Below are 17,746 nucleotides of genomic sequence, written 5' to 3'. Positions count from 1 at the left end.
GTATGAGGTTTATATGCCCAGTATAACCAAGAGTACATAACCCCCCAGAGTGTGCAACACCTGATCCAGCTCTGCATAGGGTCTTGGTCGAGCGGAATCGGATCTTTGCGTCATAATACCGTACACATCTGAGGGGAACCCGGGGAGTCGCGGGTACTCTTGGATCAAAAACAATGGTGCCCTGCCTCGAGACCGGCCTTGCGCTGGTGTGGAGTGTACGCATGACATCAGAAGATCCGATTCCGCTCGACCAAGACCATATATATGCAGAGCTGGATCGGCGTTGTACACTCTGGGGGGGGGGGGGGGGGGGTTATGTACTCTTGGTATAACTATAAGCCGCCAGCATGATGGTCAAGTTGACTGGAAGTTTGTCTGAAAGGTCAGCATAAACATGTATAATGTGGCAGCACTGCGCAATTCTGCTATGAAAAAAATTCACGGTTCGCGTGAGACTCGGCTGGAAACCGAGTTTTCCACATCCGTAGGAACACCACCACCCTTCAAGGATCAAGGCGCAGATGCAGCTCCTAATAGAACAATAATAAAGCGGTGGGAGGTGCGTAGATCATGCTATGAAGTATGATTGATATTATGGCATTTATGCACAAGAACTCGCTCATTTTGAGTTGCGATATAGCAACTTTTGAGCTTTTTCTGAAAATATGGATGCGACCTTCGGCAACTTTCACTTGTTTTGGCATGGTTGCGAAAAGCATAAGTAAGTTAGTTGCGAAATATTTTGGCATCTTTGGGAAAGGGCTACACTCATACCTCGTTTATCCGGGCAGTCCGGGACCTTGCACTGCCCGTAACTTTGAAAATGTCCGTAACTCCGAATCATATACATCTTGATGGGGAAAAGGCCATCGATATGGCATATGACGTCAATATTTCTACGAAAAGTGACAAAAGAGTAGTAATATTTCCCCTGAAACTCGCCCAAATAGTGCACGGTAGACCGAAGTGCCCGTAACTTCGGGGTCCGGATAACCGAGGTATGATAGTACTCTGTTAGTACTCATGACATGGAAATCGAACGACTTGAATGCATGCGAATGTATTCATGAATCGATTCAAGTGCAGAATCGAACGCAGCCAGTACTACTACTAGTACTACTGAGTACTAGCAGTAGAAGAGGGCAGATCTACGAGTACAGACAGCCCGCGCAAGGGGTGCATGAACAGCGGTAGTCTGTACTCATGGAACTACAATGTAGATCTACGACTGTACTACTACTAGTACTAGACTACTACTAGTAGTACTAGTACTAGTACATGTACACGGACTACAGTAATAGCGGATGGTTCGATACCGGAACGGCTTGACAGCCAAATATTTGTATAGACCCAAACCGATCATCAGCGTGGATTGCGTGGTCTTCAGGCTGATGCCATGGTTATGGGCGCTGCTCTAGCGGATGTCCGGATTGAGCTCCCCTTCTGCCGCTGGAGGGTGAGTCGCTCTCCGGAGCCTCGGTCAATAGAAGAGACGAAGCCAGTTTGGGCATCTGTGCAAGAGGTTTCTGGTCTCGACAGCAGGATTCATGTTTTGATATTAGGGTGACTCACCCATCAGCATCCGTGTTGTCGAGGGGGCAACGTCTTGCACAGATGTCTAGGAATGGAAGCCAGAAGAAGAGAGCATATCTGCAGCGTGTAGTGGATGTTGAGAGAGGTGCATTCACACCCTTGGTCTTCAGTACCAATGGCCTGTGAATCATGCAAGATGCAAGATCTCTTTCGTTTTGGTCAGGTGGTTCGTCACCTGTTTAACCTGGGTGCCGGGCCTCATACAGGTACATGTATATGCGTTGTCATTTCTGAATGAGTGCCGTCCACGGTCTTTGTAGACCCACGTTCCCTAATATAGACCTACTTTACAAGTAGGGATGGTGTGGAATTTTAGCCGGCTTTCCAAGTTGCGCTATTGCAAATAATGATCTGCTTTGATAGTATTGATGTAGCGTCTCTGGCGTTCTCGCATCATGATATCATCATTAATTTTGTTTGCATGTACACGTCATATTGTCCACATCATCACAAACACTGATTCATCATACTGAGTGATACTCTCGCACACATCGTAATACCTACCACGCGTACTTCTCTACCATAATAATTATGTAATGTTTGGCTAGCATAGTTCCAATAGTGGCAATACACATTACGACATCTTTGGATGGTAAGCACTCCTCGCTAGCCCTTTCTCAAAGATGCCAAAATATTTCGCAACTAACTTATGCTTTTCGCAACAAAATGAGCGGGTTCTTGCGCATAAATGCCATAATATCAATCATACATGTACACATAGCTCAGTGCTGCCATATTACCTCGGCATACATGTACATGTATATGCACGGATAAACCTTGTTTTGTTGAAAACACGTTGACAGCATGTTACAACGCGGAGGACCACTGTGTTCGGAAACAGTGACCTACTACAACCGTCCACGGTCGGCAGAGCCGGTTCCAATGATCGCAAGACCGGGGCTCTGCCAACCGTGGATGGTTGTAGTGAGGCCACTGTTTCCGAACACAGCGGTCCTCCGCGATGTCACCGTTGTGTGCACAATCATGTACATGTACATTGTAATGTTCTTCGAGAAGTACACTTGTCATGATGATTTTGATGCATTGTTTCAGCGTTTCTTGTTGAAGGAGTTGAAGGAGAGCATGTAGCATCACGGACACTTCAATGGTCTCCTCCAAGGCGCTTCTCTGCTCACGGTTGCGGAAAAGTTGCGAAGTAGTTCGTGAAAATGAAGAAAGTTGCGAAAGTTGCGATTTAATACTTCCAAAGCAACCAAAAGTGGCGAGCACTATTGTAGAAAAGTAGTCTTTACTCATCTCTTGTATTAAAGTTCTGTTTGCATCTACATTGTACAAGTAAACACGTCTTCCAAACAGCACACGTCAGATATCTAACAAAACAACAAACTTCACTGCACAGTCTTCTATCACAAGCTCTTTCCTATACATGTATAAACCTCCTTTCTCTTCACTTTCTTCATGGCATTTAGTGTTCGCCAGTCTTGTAAAGATCTTGGAAACTAACACTCGTTGCACTGTATCTAGACTACTAATTCAGTAATTGGTGACCTCCGACGTGAGTAAAGTGCAATATGTCCAGCGACGATGGTTCTTCCGCTTCCGCTTCCTGGAGCTTCAGCTGCCGCTAGCTCCTCCGCCCCGGACGAATACCAACCACTCGTCCGCAACGGCCAATCCGACGCACCGGACGGTCCGGTGTCTGCCATCACCTTCCGACTGCCGCGGTACTGGCCCGGCGACCCGCAACTTTGGTTTGCACAAGCAGAAGCGCATTTTGCCAACCATCGCATCACCAACCCGCCGGCCAAGTACAATATCGTCGTGAGTTCGCTTGCTCCTGAATACGCCGCTGAGATTCGGGACTTGCTCCTAGCGCCGCCAGCCGAGGAGCCATACCAAGTCCTGAAAGAGGCGCTCACCGCACGCACCCAAAAGTCAGATCAGGCACGGTTGCGGGAGCTACTCTCGACAGCGGACATCGCCATCGGGGACAGCCGACCAAGTCGCGTCCTCCGACGCATGCAACAGCTTTTGGGCAGTACGTCTTTGGACCCGACTAACCTGCGCGAGCTGTTTGTACAGCGTTTGCCCGTGACCTGGTGACAGTCCGCCTGATTCTGGCTGGGACACACGCAAGCCTCAGCTAGTAGTAGTAGTAATAAGAGCCTGGACGACCTCGCCGCGCTTGCTGAGGTCGACGAGGTGGTTGAAAGCACGTGCTCAACCCCGCTCACGATCACCGATACAAGTGTTCACGCTCTGAGCTGCACCGGCACCCGCTCGGTCAAGTACTACAACTTACGTACAAGTACAACGCCTCATTATGTGGATCTACAGCATCCACACTACCACAGATACTAGATGCGGAACAGGCCTGCACCGCTGACACTTGACAGTGCTGAGAAGCCTAGCCGGGCCTAGCGCCTGAGCTGAGATGGTCCAGCTAGCTCCAAGCTAGAACTCGCCATACCTTACCAAGCTGACGTCCGCTGTGAACTTCGTGAACATGATGACCTGTGACACCGGCGCAGCTTCTTCCCACTCCCAGCGTGGTAGGCCTCAGGCCTGACCGAAAAATGTGTTTTTGACTTAGTCTTTAAAACGCTATGAATTATATGAAAACGGAGCGATTTTGGGCCTAACACACTGTCACACTCTCAGCCTCATCTCTTTTAAGAGAGCATGTCTGAGAATACCAAAGTATGTGTGCAAGTGGATCTCTCCGATTTCGCTCAAAATTTGCAGGTATGTTCCCTTTGGGGTGTGGATCGATCGTGCAAAGCCCTTGAAAAAGTTTCTGAAGGGAACCTTGAAATTTGGATACCCCTCAGAAATGGCCGAAATATCACATTATTTATGGGTCTAGAAACGAGTTACGCCACAGCGTATACGAACAAGCTATGAACAAAACTCCATCAAGCCAACATTGCCTCACCTTAGAAGAGTTCCTGGAGCGGTACCGCTTAGCCACGCCAGGATCCCAGAAGACGAGGTCCATCACCCCCTGACGCCACAAATGATCGTCTTGAAAATAGCCAATTTACAAGCGCTGGCAAAACAGCCAGCTACGTCCTCAATTGGCCAGAACTATACACCGGCAGATAGTAGAACACCTCTTCTAGCGCTGAGGACATGTCCCCCATCTTCCTTTTGGGGTTTTCTTGAAATAAACTGTTTTGAATTTTTCCACTCGACCATGCTGAAATACGGCCAAAGTCATACCTGCGCAGGAAAGCTCGCCCCTCCGCGACGTCTCCTCAGCAATTTCTACTCCAACACTACTCCCAAGGCCGCAGAACAAAGTGTATTGTTGGCTCTGACAAGGAAAAGCAGCGGTGATCACTTGTCACTCCAAACGACAAGCTTCTCCTTGCGCCACCAATAATTTTTTGTGCGACTGTTGATGCAAAAGTGACTGAAGGCCTGAGCGCAGTTTTTGAATTTTATTGCAAGATGCACGATGAGATCGCGTGCTCTGTGACGTAGGATGACGCTTCCATATCACGACACGCGGCCATCGATCGCGAACGTGACTGGAACGCTACTCGGAACAGACCATGATGGCCGCGAGGTAAGATGAACTGTATTTCCTGCTTGATCTACTGAGAACCCTCACAAACTGTCCTAGGAGTGTTGCAATAGCAGCAAGCTGTTGAAATATGCCCCACGTACAGCATGGAGAGTTATTCATCTTTCACACTTACCTCCTGCAATCCGAACATAGTCCAACGGTAAAAGTCCCTTGTTTTCATGTCGATGCTCGACAAAAGCTGCAAGCTCGGTCGCTTTGTGTTGACTGGCACGCGAGCAGCACTGGCTGCACGAACTAATTAATTACTTGTCGCGTGAACTGCATGAGAGATTTCTTACGTCATAAAGAATATGATTTCATCATCATTTCACTGGTCTTCGACTTACATGGTCAGGGAAAGTCCCGATTCGTAGGCCTACAACACGGTCATCGTGTTCTTGAGCGCAGTAACAACACAAGTGTGATCACTTCCAGACCAACGGGCGTTCAAGGCGAGTAACAAGCGCACATGACGAAGGTGACTCTGAAATCTCGTGAGACATGATCCACGCGACTTGGAATTCTTGCGTCACAAGGCACGTGATTTCACCGTGCCTCTTGTAGTAAAATAATATAATTCAAGAATTGCGCTCATGCTTTCAGTCACTTTTGCATCAACAGTCGCACAAAAAATTATTGGTGGCGCAAGGAGAAGCTTGTCGTTTGGAGTGACAAGTGATCACCGCTGCTTTTCCTTGTCAGAGCCAACAATACACTTTGTTCTGCGGCCTTGGGAGTAGTGTTGGTGTAGAAATTGCTGAGGAGACGTCGCGGAGGGGCGAGCTTTCCTGCGCAGGTATGACTTTGGCCGTATTTCAGCATGGTCGAGTGGAAAAATTCAAAACAGCTTATTTCAAGAAAACCCCAAAAGGAAGATGGGGGACATGTCCTCAGCGCTAGAAGAGGTGTTCTACTATCTGCCGGTGTATAGTTCTGGCCAATTGAGGACGTAGCTGGCTGTTTTGCCAGCGCTTGTAAATTGGCTATTTTCAAGACGATCATTTGTGGCGTCAGGGGGTGATGGACCTCGTCTTCTGGGATCCTGGCGTGGCTAAGCGGTACCGCTCCAGGAACTCTTCTAAGGTGAGGCAATGTTGGCTTGATGGAGTTTTGTTCATAGCTTGTTCGTATACGCTGTGGCGTAACTCGTTTCTAGACCCATAAATAATGTGATATTTCGGCCATTTCTGAGGGGTATCCAAATTTCAAGGTTCCCTTCAGAAACTTTTTCAAGGGCTTTGCACGATCGATCCACACCCCAAAGGGAACATACCTGCAAATTTTGAGCGAAATCGGAGAGATCCACTTGCACACATACTTTGGTATTCTCAGACATGCTCTCTTAAATATGCAACCATAATTCCACGTCAGACCTTTAGGGTCCTAGCGAAATTATTTACATGTACGATTTTGGTAGCAGCCTGATCGTAAATTTCATATGGCATTCAATTGACCGTAACTTTGGTGTCGTCATTAGGTGTTGGCGGATAATGCCGGCATTATATCGAGCATTATACACCACCCGGAGCAGTACGAGCATTATAAAGCATTACGAGGCCAAAAATGGCATTATAGTTTATATGACGTTCTACATGACTGATTAGTAGATCTACACACATCCTCATGTACAGATTCGTACGCGTATCGGCTATAGCGTTGGTCTTTGATTGGCAACATTTTTTACTATACGCGATGTATTCCAAGCGATAGACCACCGCACACATCATGCACGGTACCAAACAGATCGTGGCACGCAGTGCCAGGCCCATTATTGCATGCAGTACTATTGCTAGCTAGCTGTGGTCCAGCACAGTGTGGAAACTCTCGCAGAAACTTCCGGTCCCGGAAGTCTATCTTCGGCCAGCAACTATTAAAGGGGAAGTTAAGGCAAAAATTAAAATTTCACCAGTTGTAGTCTTCGGGGTGCTGAGTCGAATGGTCTTGGTCCGAGAAAGCTGAGACGCTCTCTTCCTACTTGAATCCCAATCGAACTCGCGCACTTCCACCGAAACTGGGTGACTGCGCCCTACTACATGTAGATGGGGATTTGTATGCAAAATGTTACTAAAAGCGCCGTTTCATTCTTATAAAAGCACGGATGACCGCGATTGGCCCATATGTTGTAGTCTTTTGGACGCTGAGTCGACTGGTTTTGGTCCGAAAAGGCTGCGATGCAGCGTTCCTCCTTTATTCCCAATCGAACATGGTTGAACAAGTGGTCACGTGCTCCTGGGTGCCCAAATCACCTGGTCACCACGCCAGCAGGCGACAACTTTCAAACCAAGGTTCAACTCGAGTTCAACTCGAGTGACAGGACTGCACCCAAAAAAGGTCAAACAGGCTAGTAAGTTGTACCCTGCGGGCACGGTGACCAGCTGACTGGTGTACGGAGGAGCTAGTGACCGCTTGTTCAACCATGTTCGATTGGGAATAAAGGAGGAACGCTGCATCGCAGCCTTTTCGGTCCAAAAACCAGTCGACTCAGCGTCCAAAAGACTACAACATATGGGCCAATCGCGGTCATCCGTGGCTCGTCATGTCTCTCAATGGATTTGAGTGAAATCTTCACCACACACTCCTGCCACTATGCTGGCCCTCTGGACATGATTTAAAAGTTCTTGCGCCTCACTGACAGGCTTTCCAGTGTGCGAATCACCCAGGAGTAGGCCTTGACAGATTATGCTAGCATAATTTTTCGCATAATTCCTACCAAAATCGAATAATCGCATAATTCGAGGCAAATTGCATACGAATCGCATAAAATTGGAATAATCCGCCTGCTCGCATCAAATTCCATGCAGTTGTACATGTTCTACAAGTACAAGTACATGTACATGTACATGTACATGTACATGTAGATGCACCAGGAAGTCGTAGGTTTACGACTCCCTTGAGAACATGTCCAGTCCACTACAATCAGTGACGGTCGGACTCGTAGCTACATGTAGGTCGGACGGTGCGTTGACCCCGTTGAACTTTTGCTACTACAGTACAATGCCCTCTACAAAAAAATTCCCCTGTTATTTTGCACAGAACCATTATACAATTAGCAGCATATGTGACTTTGTGAGCATAATGCGGCATAATAATTATGATAACTTTTAGCATAAAAATAGCATAATTCTGCAATTTTTTCAGCAATGTGAAAAGCATAATTTCACGAAAATATTAGCATAATCTGTCAAGGCCTACCCAGGACTAGGTGTTGGCGGATAATGCCGGCATTATATCGAGCATTATACACCACCTGGAGCATTACGAGCATTATAAAGCATTACGAGGCCACAAATGGCATTATACGACGTTCTACATGACTGCATACATTGTACATGTAGTAGATCTACACACATCTTCATGTACAGATTCGTATCGGCTATAGCGTTGGCCTTTGATTGGCAACATTTGTTACATACGCGATGTATTACTACAAGCGATAGACCACCGCACACATCATGCATGGTACCAAACAGATCGTGGCACGCAGTGCCAGGCCCAGTATACCTGGTATACTGCATGCAATAGTGGCTATGTGTGTATTAGTGCTACATGTAGTTGCGGTCCAGCACATGTGCACAGTACTCTCAAAAACTTCCGGTCCCGGAAGTCTATCTTCGGCCAGCAACTTTTGAAGATCCGGCCAGGTAACAACGCCGAACCAACGAAACAAATGTGAGCCAGCAGGCAGCATGGAACGGTGGAGGTGCGCACACGCACACATTCCAGACCTTACCCGGTTACCGTCCACAATGCATTAGTGTTCCAAAAAAACATTTTTCATCGAAGCAAGAGTCCATGTCTTTGTCGAAGAGTAACGCTGGACTTTCACCGGACATTGACCATTGTGTAAGACCAGCTGACTAGCAGCCATTCGCCGCGATGCCGTTCTTTGGATTGGGAGGAAGCTGGGCTTTCTCCAGATGAGCTTTTGGCGGAGTCCTCTGATGATAATGACGTCGTCGAGTTGGAAACTGCAGATCCTGCCGCGATAGCGAGGAAGCGGTCTTTTCAGAAAACAGCTACATGTATTACCAAGTCTGAAAATGTTTCCAAAAGGACGCGAGTAGCTCATGGACAGAGCACTGAAGTGGCCATCAGTGCCGAAACACGGGTGCGGAGCCGCTCAAAAGCGACTGTGGCAAGTTAGTGTGCCTGGCATGCCATACAACATTGTCAGGGAAGAAGAGTATAATTATGTCCCATATTGCTGCTGCGAGACACAAACAAGGAAAGTCCCGTTTGGAGAGGGAAACTCAGAGGCAGAAGCTGATCAAGGAGTCCTTCTTGGCGTATCAGAAACGACTTGGGAAGGCTCTAACCGGCACCGGTCTTACTGAGGCCGTTAGTTCAGCCGAGTCTCTGCGGCGGATCCAGATTGTGCGTTCTATGTGGCATAGCATGGGTGCAATATTATAGCGTTTTTCTTAGCCCGATACCGCAAGGTTCAGGAGTTTATATTCCATCCGGCGGAGCATTATCAGCATTATTTGGAGCATTATATGGCCTTTTGCGGAGCATTACTGAAAGCATTATATCCCATATTACGGAGCATTATCCGCCAACACCTAATCCGTGCTTTTATAAGAACGAAATGGCGCTTTTTGTGACATTTTGCATACAAATCCCCATCTAGTAGGGCGCAGTCACCCAGTTTCGGTGGAAGTGCGCGAGTTCGATTGGGATTCAAGTAGGAAGGGAGCGTCTCAGCTTTCTCGGACCAAGACCATTCGACTCAGCACCCCGAAGACTACAACTGGTGAAATTTTAATTTTTGCCCTTTAACTAATACTTTTTGTCAGTTTTTGAAGATCCAGGTAACAACGCCGAACCAACGAAACAAATGTGAGCGAGCGTGGAACGGTGGAGGTGCGCACACGCACACATTCCAGACCTTACCCGGTTACCGTCCACAATGTTACAAAAAACATTATTCATCGAAGCAAGAGTCCATGTCTTTGTCGAAGAGTAACGCTGGACTTTCACCGGACATTGACCATTGTGTAAGACCAGCTAACTAGCAGCCAACGCTGATGGCTGACTCGCCGCGATGCCGTTCTTGGGATTGGGAGGAAGCTGGGCTTTCTCCAGATGAGCTTTTGACGGAGTCCTCTGATGATAGTGACGTCGTCGAGTTGGAAACTGCAGTTCCTGCCGCGATAGCGAGGAAGCGGTCTTTTCAGAAAACAGCTATTACCAAGTCTGAAAATGTTTCCAAAAGGACGCGAGTAGCTCATGGACAGAGCACTGAAGTGGCCATCAGTGCCGAAACACGGGTGCGGAGCCGCTCAAAAGCGACTGTGGCAAGTAGTGTGCCTGGCATGCCATACAACATTGTCAGGGAAGAAGAGTATAATCATATCCCATATTGCTACCGTGAGACACAAACAAGGAAAGTCCCGTTTGGAGAGGGAAACTCAGAGGCAGAAGCTGGTCAAGGAGTCCTTCTTGGCGTATCAGAAACGACTTGGGAAGGCTCTAGCCGGCACCGGTCTTACTGAGGCCGTTAGTTCAGCCGAGTCTCTGCGGCGGATCCAGATTGTGCGTTCTATGTTGCATAGCATGGGTGCAATATTATAGCGTTTTTCTTAGCCCGATACCGCAAGGTTCAGCAGTTTATATTCCATCCGGCGGAGCATTATCAGCATTATTTGGAGCATTATATGGCCTTTTGTGGAGCATTACTGAGAGCATTATATCCCATATTACCGAGCATTATCCGCCAACACCTACCCAGGACTAGCCCTTACCCAAAAGTGCTCTTTTAATTCGCACTTAGTGCTTTTCGCGTCCCTCAAAATATCCTGAAAAAGTGCTCTTTTTTCAGTGAAAACTGGCAAAAAGTGCTTTTTTCAGTGAAGCATAGTAGTAGTTTAATAATAGCAATGAAAAGTATGAATGCCGCAGACATCACCACGCAACATGACAATTTGTTCAAGGTTTGGTTTTGTGTGTTTCCAAAATCGATTTTCACGTTCCGATCATCAGTGGAAATACGGAACTAAAGAGATCAAGGGAAAAACAAAGGTTAAAAATCCAAAGAAGTGTGACACATTTTCCCTTGATCTCTTTAGTTCCGTATTTCCACTGATGATCGGAACGTGAAAATCGATTTTGGAAACACACAAAACCAAACCTTGAACAAATTGTCATGTTGCGTGGTGATGTCTGCGGCATTCATACTTTTCATTGCTATTATTAAACTTTTATCTCCACGTAGATTATTTGCATAGTAGTAGTATTCTTTTATTTAAAGTGGAGAAACCAAAACAGGCAGATGCCTAATAACAATGGACCCACTGTGTAGGGTATAGCCATGTTACATGTTCAGATATGAACTCAAGCTGAGAAATGAATACGCCCTCTTCCATTTATGGGTCCACGAAAGCCAAAACAGGAAGTAAAGTTCAAAAAACCCACTTTTTACAGCATTGTGTACACCGGGTACAATCTTCACCAACTTGCTGCCTCCCCCCCCCCCCCAAACAGCGGCCCAAGGCCCATCGAGCACTCGGAAACTGTGATCGCATGCATGTGCAAACAGATTTTAGCACTTTTCAGCTAAAAAAAGCTCAAAAAGGGCGATATTCACCAAAAAACGCAATAAAGGGCGAAAGAAACGGGCTTTTCCAAAAAGGGCGAAAAGGGCGAGCACCTTTGGTAGGCACTTCACCCCATTTTTTGAAATCGCGTTTTTTCCAGGTTTATCATCGGTAATCGTTGGTGGTGGGTATCACAAGGTCACACAGAAAATTTTATTGAAATCCACAGTGATACTGTAGTATCCCTGCCCGACCAATACGGAAGTAGTACGGAACTAATACGGAGCTTTGCCTGATGTATATTAATTTTAGTGTATCTCCGTATGTAAGCGTACGGCGTCTGCTGCATAAAAGCGGCTGCGCATTTCTGTTTTGATGAAGAGGAGATTTTGATAATAACGAGCTATTCAACCTCCAGGTGAGCACCGGAGAGAAACTCATTTATTCCCGTAGCTATGCAGAAGACGTTACTTCAGTAACGTCTGGCGCTAGCCAGGGTCCACACAGCTTTAATTTGGTGTTTGTTTGTGTGTTTGTTTGTTTGTGTCACGCCTGGCGCTATCCCGTATCTGTCCCGTACTGTACCGTACCAGCAAAGACAGCTGGCCACAATATTTTTGTTTGTATTGTTTGTGCCATCGACATGTCTGGCGCTATCCCGTACCTGTCCCGTACTGTAGTATCCCTGCTTTACAGTTTACACATGACTAGTAGTACATGTATTTTGCATGACTCTTATTGTTTAGAAGCATACAGTACTTCCTACATTTACGATTGTTCTTCCATGATCCTTGCATGGCGCCACTACACACTGGAGAGTAGCTAGACCAACACTAATTATCAGTAGTCTTCATTGTTTCCAAAATACAATACTTGTGCCGCTATGCTTCATTTGCAAGAGGTCCTTGTGCAGTTGTATGGACTTATCTTCACTGCGATATCTGTGTAATGCTCCAATGCTTCCTTTTAAGCACTGAGACGTGCTGCGAGTAATCAATGGCATTTCCAGATTGCTTGCTACACTATCCCATACATTCTTTAGCTGTTTTGCTGCCTGCTGCTTGTTTCCCGCAATAGACCCCAGCTGAAGCTTCCTAGCTGGCCCCCTTGCCAACAGCCTTGTTAGATTCTGTATAAGTTCTCTAGTTTACATCTCAAGAGGGAGAGATCAGAGAGAGAAGAGAGAGATCAGAGAGAGAGCAAGTTCACTTCCACTTTGATATAAGATAACCTCCAGGCCGTGCCGGAGTAAGTTCAGATACGTTAGTTGACTGACTGTGGGTAGTAGCCTCCTAGCCTTAGATCACGCACGTTACATTGGTGGCAGCGGTGACGCACGTTACAGTACCATCAAGAGTACGGTACCATGAAGGGAATGAGTATATATGCGAAGTGTATCGGGGGAATGCATTCAGTGCAGTAACATTTTGTGTGGATTTGTGTGCGAGGCCGAGATCCCACTAGCAGGCTGGCTGGGCCGCCTGTCGACCAGCCCGGGAATCGCATGTACACCGATACCATAATAATTATAACGTATATACAGTCCTGTAGATGTATAGCAGGGGTCATAATATGTAAACGACTCCCTGCTGTATGGGGAGATTTTCTGGAAAGAAATACGAAGTAGGGAGACGAGTAATGCATCAGAATGGATGTTAGTTGCCGTCAGTATAATAATAATAATAAGAAGAAGAAGAACGCCCGTGATCGCCAGAGTCAGCGCCGGTCCCAGGAAACGTCAGGACAGACATCCCGTCCACTTCAGAACGCCCGTGATCGGCAGGGTCAGCTATGCAGAAGGCGTTACTTCAGTATCTCATTGAAACGTTTTTGCAATACAATGATGTAGCTAATCAAAGGAAAAAGCATTTTCATCAGTTCTAACAACATGCACGATGAGCTAGGCAACAAGCATAGCGCAGGGCCCTGAGCTTCAAAGCTCTCTCGTTTGCAGCTTCTTCTTTCACTAATAATAATATCCCAGGTGTGTACCTGAGAGAAGAGAAGAATAAAACGAACTCTTGATTTCACCGCGCCTACCACTCGGCTACCCATTACATTGGTGGCAGCGGTGTAGTTTTAAATAAAACAACGTGATTCGACCCCAGACTCCGATGGCTCAACCCGCTACAGCTCCGTGCGACGAATCAAGATAAGAATCATGTTTCTTGCCTTCCTCGGCCTGGCACTGCTTATTAGCCTGCAGCTCAGTCAGGGTGCTAGCGTGGATCACCCTTCTCTCCACACGGCACACACTGGAGACTCCGATGGCGATTCCAAGCGACCCGCTACCTACATGTATACTACCGGTGGTGATGGCGAAGCTGATGAGGACGACAACAGGCAGGCTGGTACCCAAGACAAGGAGGGTATTTCCCAAGACCAGCAGCGTTTGATTTTCGCCGGCACGCAGTCGGAAGCAGGAGCCCACTCTTCACTTGGTACTTCGCCTCCGTGGTGGGATGCAGATTTTCGTCAACACTATTCCTGGCTAGACCATCACTCTTTACGTCGCGCAAAGCGATGCTATCGACAATGTGAAGACCACGATTCAAGACGAGGAGGGAGGTCAATCAGGTCATTTGTCTGACGCAGAGCTAGCCGCTCTGAGTGACCGGCTCAACCAAGATGAAGATAAAACCTGGCTTGCCCTCCGCCATAGCTCCAGCCGCCGCCGTGGTTACTAACGCTGATTCCAGGTATGGCATTTTCTTTCCTGTCTTCCTTCAGTCTCCCTGTTCTTTTCAGTTTTCCTTTATGCGAGTGTGTGAGTCCAGTTTAGTTTGGTAGGCGTCTGATCATGGTGAGCCACGGTTTACCCAGCTAACGTGGGACAATGTGTGTGACAACGCCCCTTATAGTTATAGTGTATTCAGTTCGGTTTTTGAACTGCGATGTTCCTGGCGGGTTGTGCCAGCGAAGTGCAGCAAGAGTGCTGTGGTTTCAGGTCCTATTTGAGGACAGTTCTTTCCCTTTTGACCCCGTGAGATCGTGTGAACCTGGTGTGCTTTTACTTCTATTTTATGATTTGTTATCAGTTCATTTCTTCTGTCTACTCTAAACGTTATCATTTCCGATATAATTTGCCATCTTCCGGTTGACGCTGTTGTTCATAACTCTTCACTAATTTTTGAAAATCACGAGGGCGTGATTATCTGGAGGAAGGGAGGGTGTAGTATCCCTGCCCGACCAATACGGAAGTAGTACGGAACTAATACGGAGCTTTTCCTGATGTATATTTAGTGTATCTCCGTATGTAAGCGTACGGCGTCTGCTGCATAAAAGCGGCTGCGCATTTCTGTTTTGATGAAGAGGAGATTTTGATAATAACGAGCTATTCAACCTCCAGGTGAGCACCGGAGAGAAACTCATTTATTTGCCGCTTCTTCTTTCACTAATAATTATATCCCAGGTGTGAACCTGAGAGAAGAGAAGAATAAAACGAACTCTTGTTGATTTCACCGCGCCTACCACTCGGCTACCCATTACAATACCACTCAGATATGAAGGGTTGAAGATAGGCAGTTGCATAAGGCGAAACCAATACAATTTGTGGCACCAACAGCATCTCCGAAGTATCATCAGTGGATATAGTCACAAAACATCAGAGTGTTTTTTTCAAGCACACATCACTCACTTACACCAACAACCCTGTATGGATCGAAACAATACAGATCAAAGTTCAGAATAGGCAAGAATACGGCAATTGTGACCGCAATCACTATAGCAACTCCATAGCAACCCATAGCAACGCCATAGTAACCCATAGTAACAGCTTCAGTTTGCTGTGAAATGAACTGATAACGACATACTGGCAGGCTCCTGCGGGTACTAAAGCGTAAGAGCTATAAAGACATTCTTCTGGCACAAAAACAACAGAGAACTTCCTCGTTGTACGCCGTACACCGCAACGTGGAGGGTAAGTATGCGCGCGCGCGCGAATTACTGCACAGGACATTCGTGCCCACAGTCATGCCATCTCAAGTGATTCCAAGTTGGCAAGAAGTTCCTCAGGACCTCTGTTGGTAGCTTCTTTCCCTGGTGTGATATCTGCCTCCCTCTCCTTCAACTGCTCCATGCAGCAATCATGAATTGCCTGCTGGTGAGCTTTGAAATTTTGGCGAAGCGTGCCTGGCTGCGTATATCAAAGCATCCCCTCATCAGAGGGTTTCTCCAGCAGCCACTGTGCCTTTTGATTGTTCGTAAACATCAGTAGGCCTTTCAGCGCAACCGTGTCAAAACTTGGCTTTCATGTACGCTTTGAGAATTCGCCCAGGTAGGACGACGCATCGTCGTTCTCCTCCGCCTAAACTAAAGCGCATACTTCTCAGTGCCTACGTACATAATGTCTCCTTGCGCAGCGATGCGCAAGCCCTGGCAAACAAGAACTCTACTGTTTCCGAATGGAAAGACGACGCTGAAGACGATAAGCAGCGTTTCAAACGCGAGGAAACAACAGTTCTTTGTGAAAAAACTCTTTGCTGGTAGTGTACGTGATCTACAACTCGCAAAAATGTACGCACTATGACGTATGCGGGATCTGCTGAAAGCTGAACGTCAGAGCAACACGATGCGCCCAACTATCAGCCCGTACAACGAAGCATAGCGCGTACCTGTACAGTTTTGCGCATGCACTTGACTGGTGCCACGCAAGTACGCACTCTCACCTTATAGCTTAGCAAATTTTGACAGGTCCTGTCACGTGACTGAAGTGCCTACCTTTGGCTTTGGGAAAGGGCTACCGGTAGTCTGGTATACCCAGGTGTTGGCGGATAATGCCGGCAATATCGAGCATTATACACCACCCGGAGCATTACGAGCATTATAAAGCATTACGAGGCCAAAAATGGCATTATACGACTTTCTACATGACTGCATGCATAGTACTACACACATCGTCAATTCGTCATGTACAGATTCGTATCGGCTATAGCGTTGGTCTTTGATTGGCAACATTTATTACGCGATGTATTACTACAACTAATAATTACTTACAAGCGATAGACCACCATGTCCATGGTGCACCGACCGTACACATCATGCATGGTACCCAACAGATCGTGGCACGCAGTGCCAGGCGCAGTGCCAGTACTGCTAGCTAGCTAGCTGTGGTCCAGCACAGTCAGTGTGGAAACTCTCGCAGAAACTTCCGGTCCCGGAAGTCTATCTTCGGCCAGCAACTTTTTGAAGATCCAGATAACAACGCCGAACCAACGAAACAAAATTTATGTGAGCCAGCATGGAACGGTGGAGGTGCGCACACGCACACATAATTCCAGACCTTACCCGGTTACAGTCCACAATGTATTGTTACAAAAAAACATTCTTCATCGAAGCAAGAGTCCATGTCTTTGTCGAAGAGTAACGCTGGACTTTCACCGGACATTGACCATTGTGTACGACCAGCTAACTAGCAGCCAACGCTGATGGCTGACTCGCCGCGATGCCGTTCTTGGGATTGGGAGGAAGCTGGGCTTTCTCCAGATGAGCTTTTGGCGGAGTCCTCTGATGATAGTGACGTCGTCGAGTTGGAAACTGCAGATCCTGCCGCGATAGCGAGGAAGCGGTCTTTTCAGAAAACACTTCAAAACAGCTATTACCAAGTCTGAAAATGTTTCCAAAAGGACGCGAGTAGCTCATGGACAGAGCACTGAAGTGGCCATCAGTGCCGAAACACGGGTGCGGGAGTTCCCAGATGAGCCGCTCAAAAGAGACTATGGCAAGTTAGTGTGCCTGGCATGCCATACAACATTGTCTGGGAAGAAGAGTATAATCATGTCCCATATAATTATTGCTACCGCAAGACACAAACAAGGAAAGTCCCGTTTGGAGAGGGAAACTCAGAGGCAGAAGCTGGTCAAGGAGTCCTTCTTGGCGTATCCTCTTTGTGCCGCCTCAATATAACTGTATGTGTTTGTACCTAGCGTACATGTTTACCTGATATTGTATTATGTGTTTATCATAGCATGGGTGCAATATTATAGCGTTTTTCTTAGCCCAATACCGCAAGGTTAAGGTGTTTATATTCCATCCGGCGGAGCATTATCAGCATTATTTGGAGCATTATATGGCCTTTTGTGGAGCA

This window comes from Sycon ciliatum, chromosome 8 (genome assembly GCF_964019385.1).
Source record: "Sycon ciliatum chromosome 8, ocSycCili1.1, whole genome shotgun sequence".
NCBI classification, from domain to species: Eukaryota; Metazoa; Porifera; class Calcarea; order Leucosolenida; family Sycettidae; genus Sycon; species Sycon ciliatum.
Note: the sequence above shows the minus strand (reverse complement) of the source record.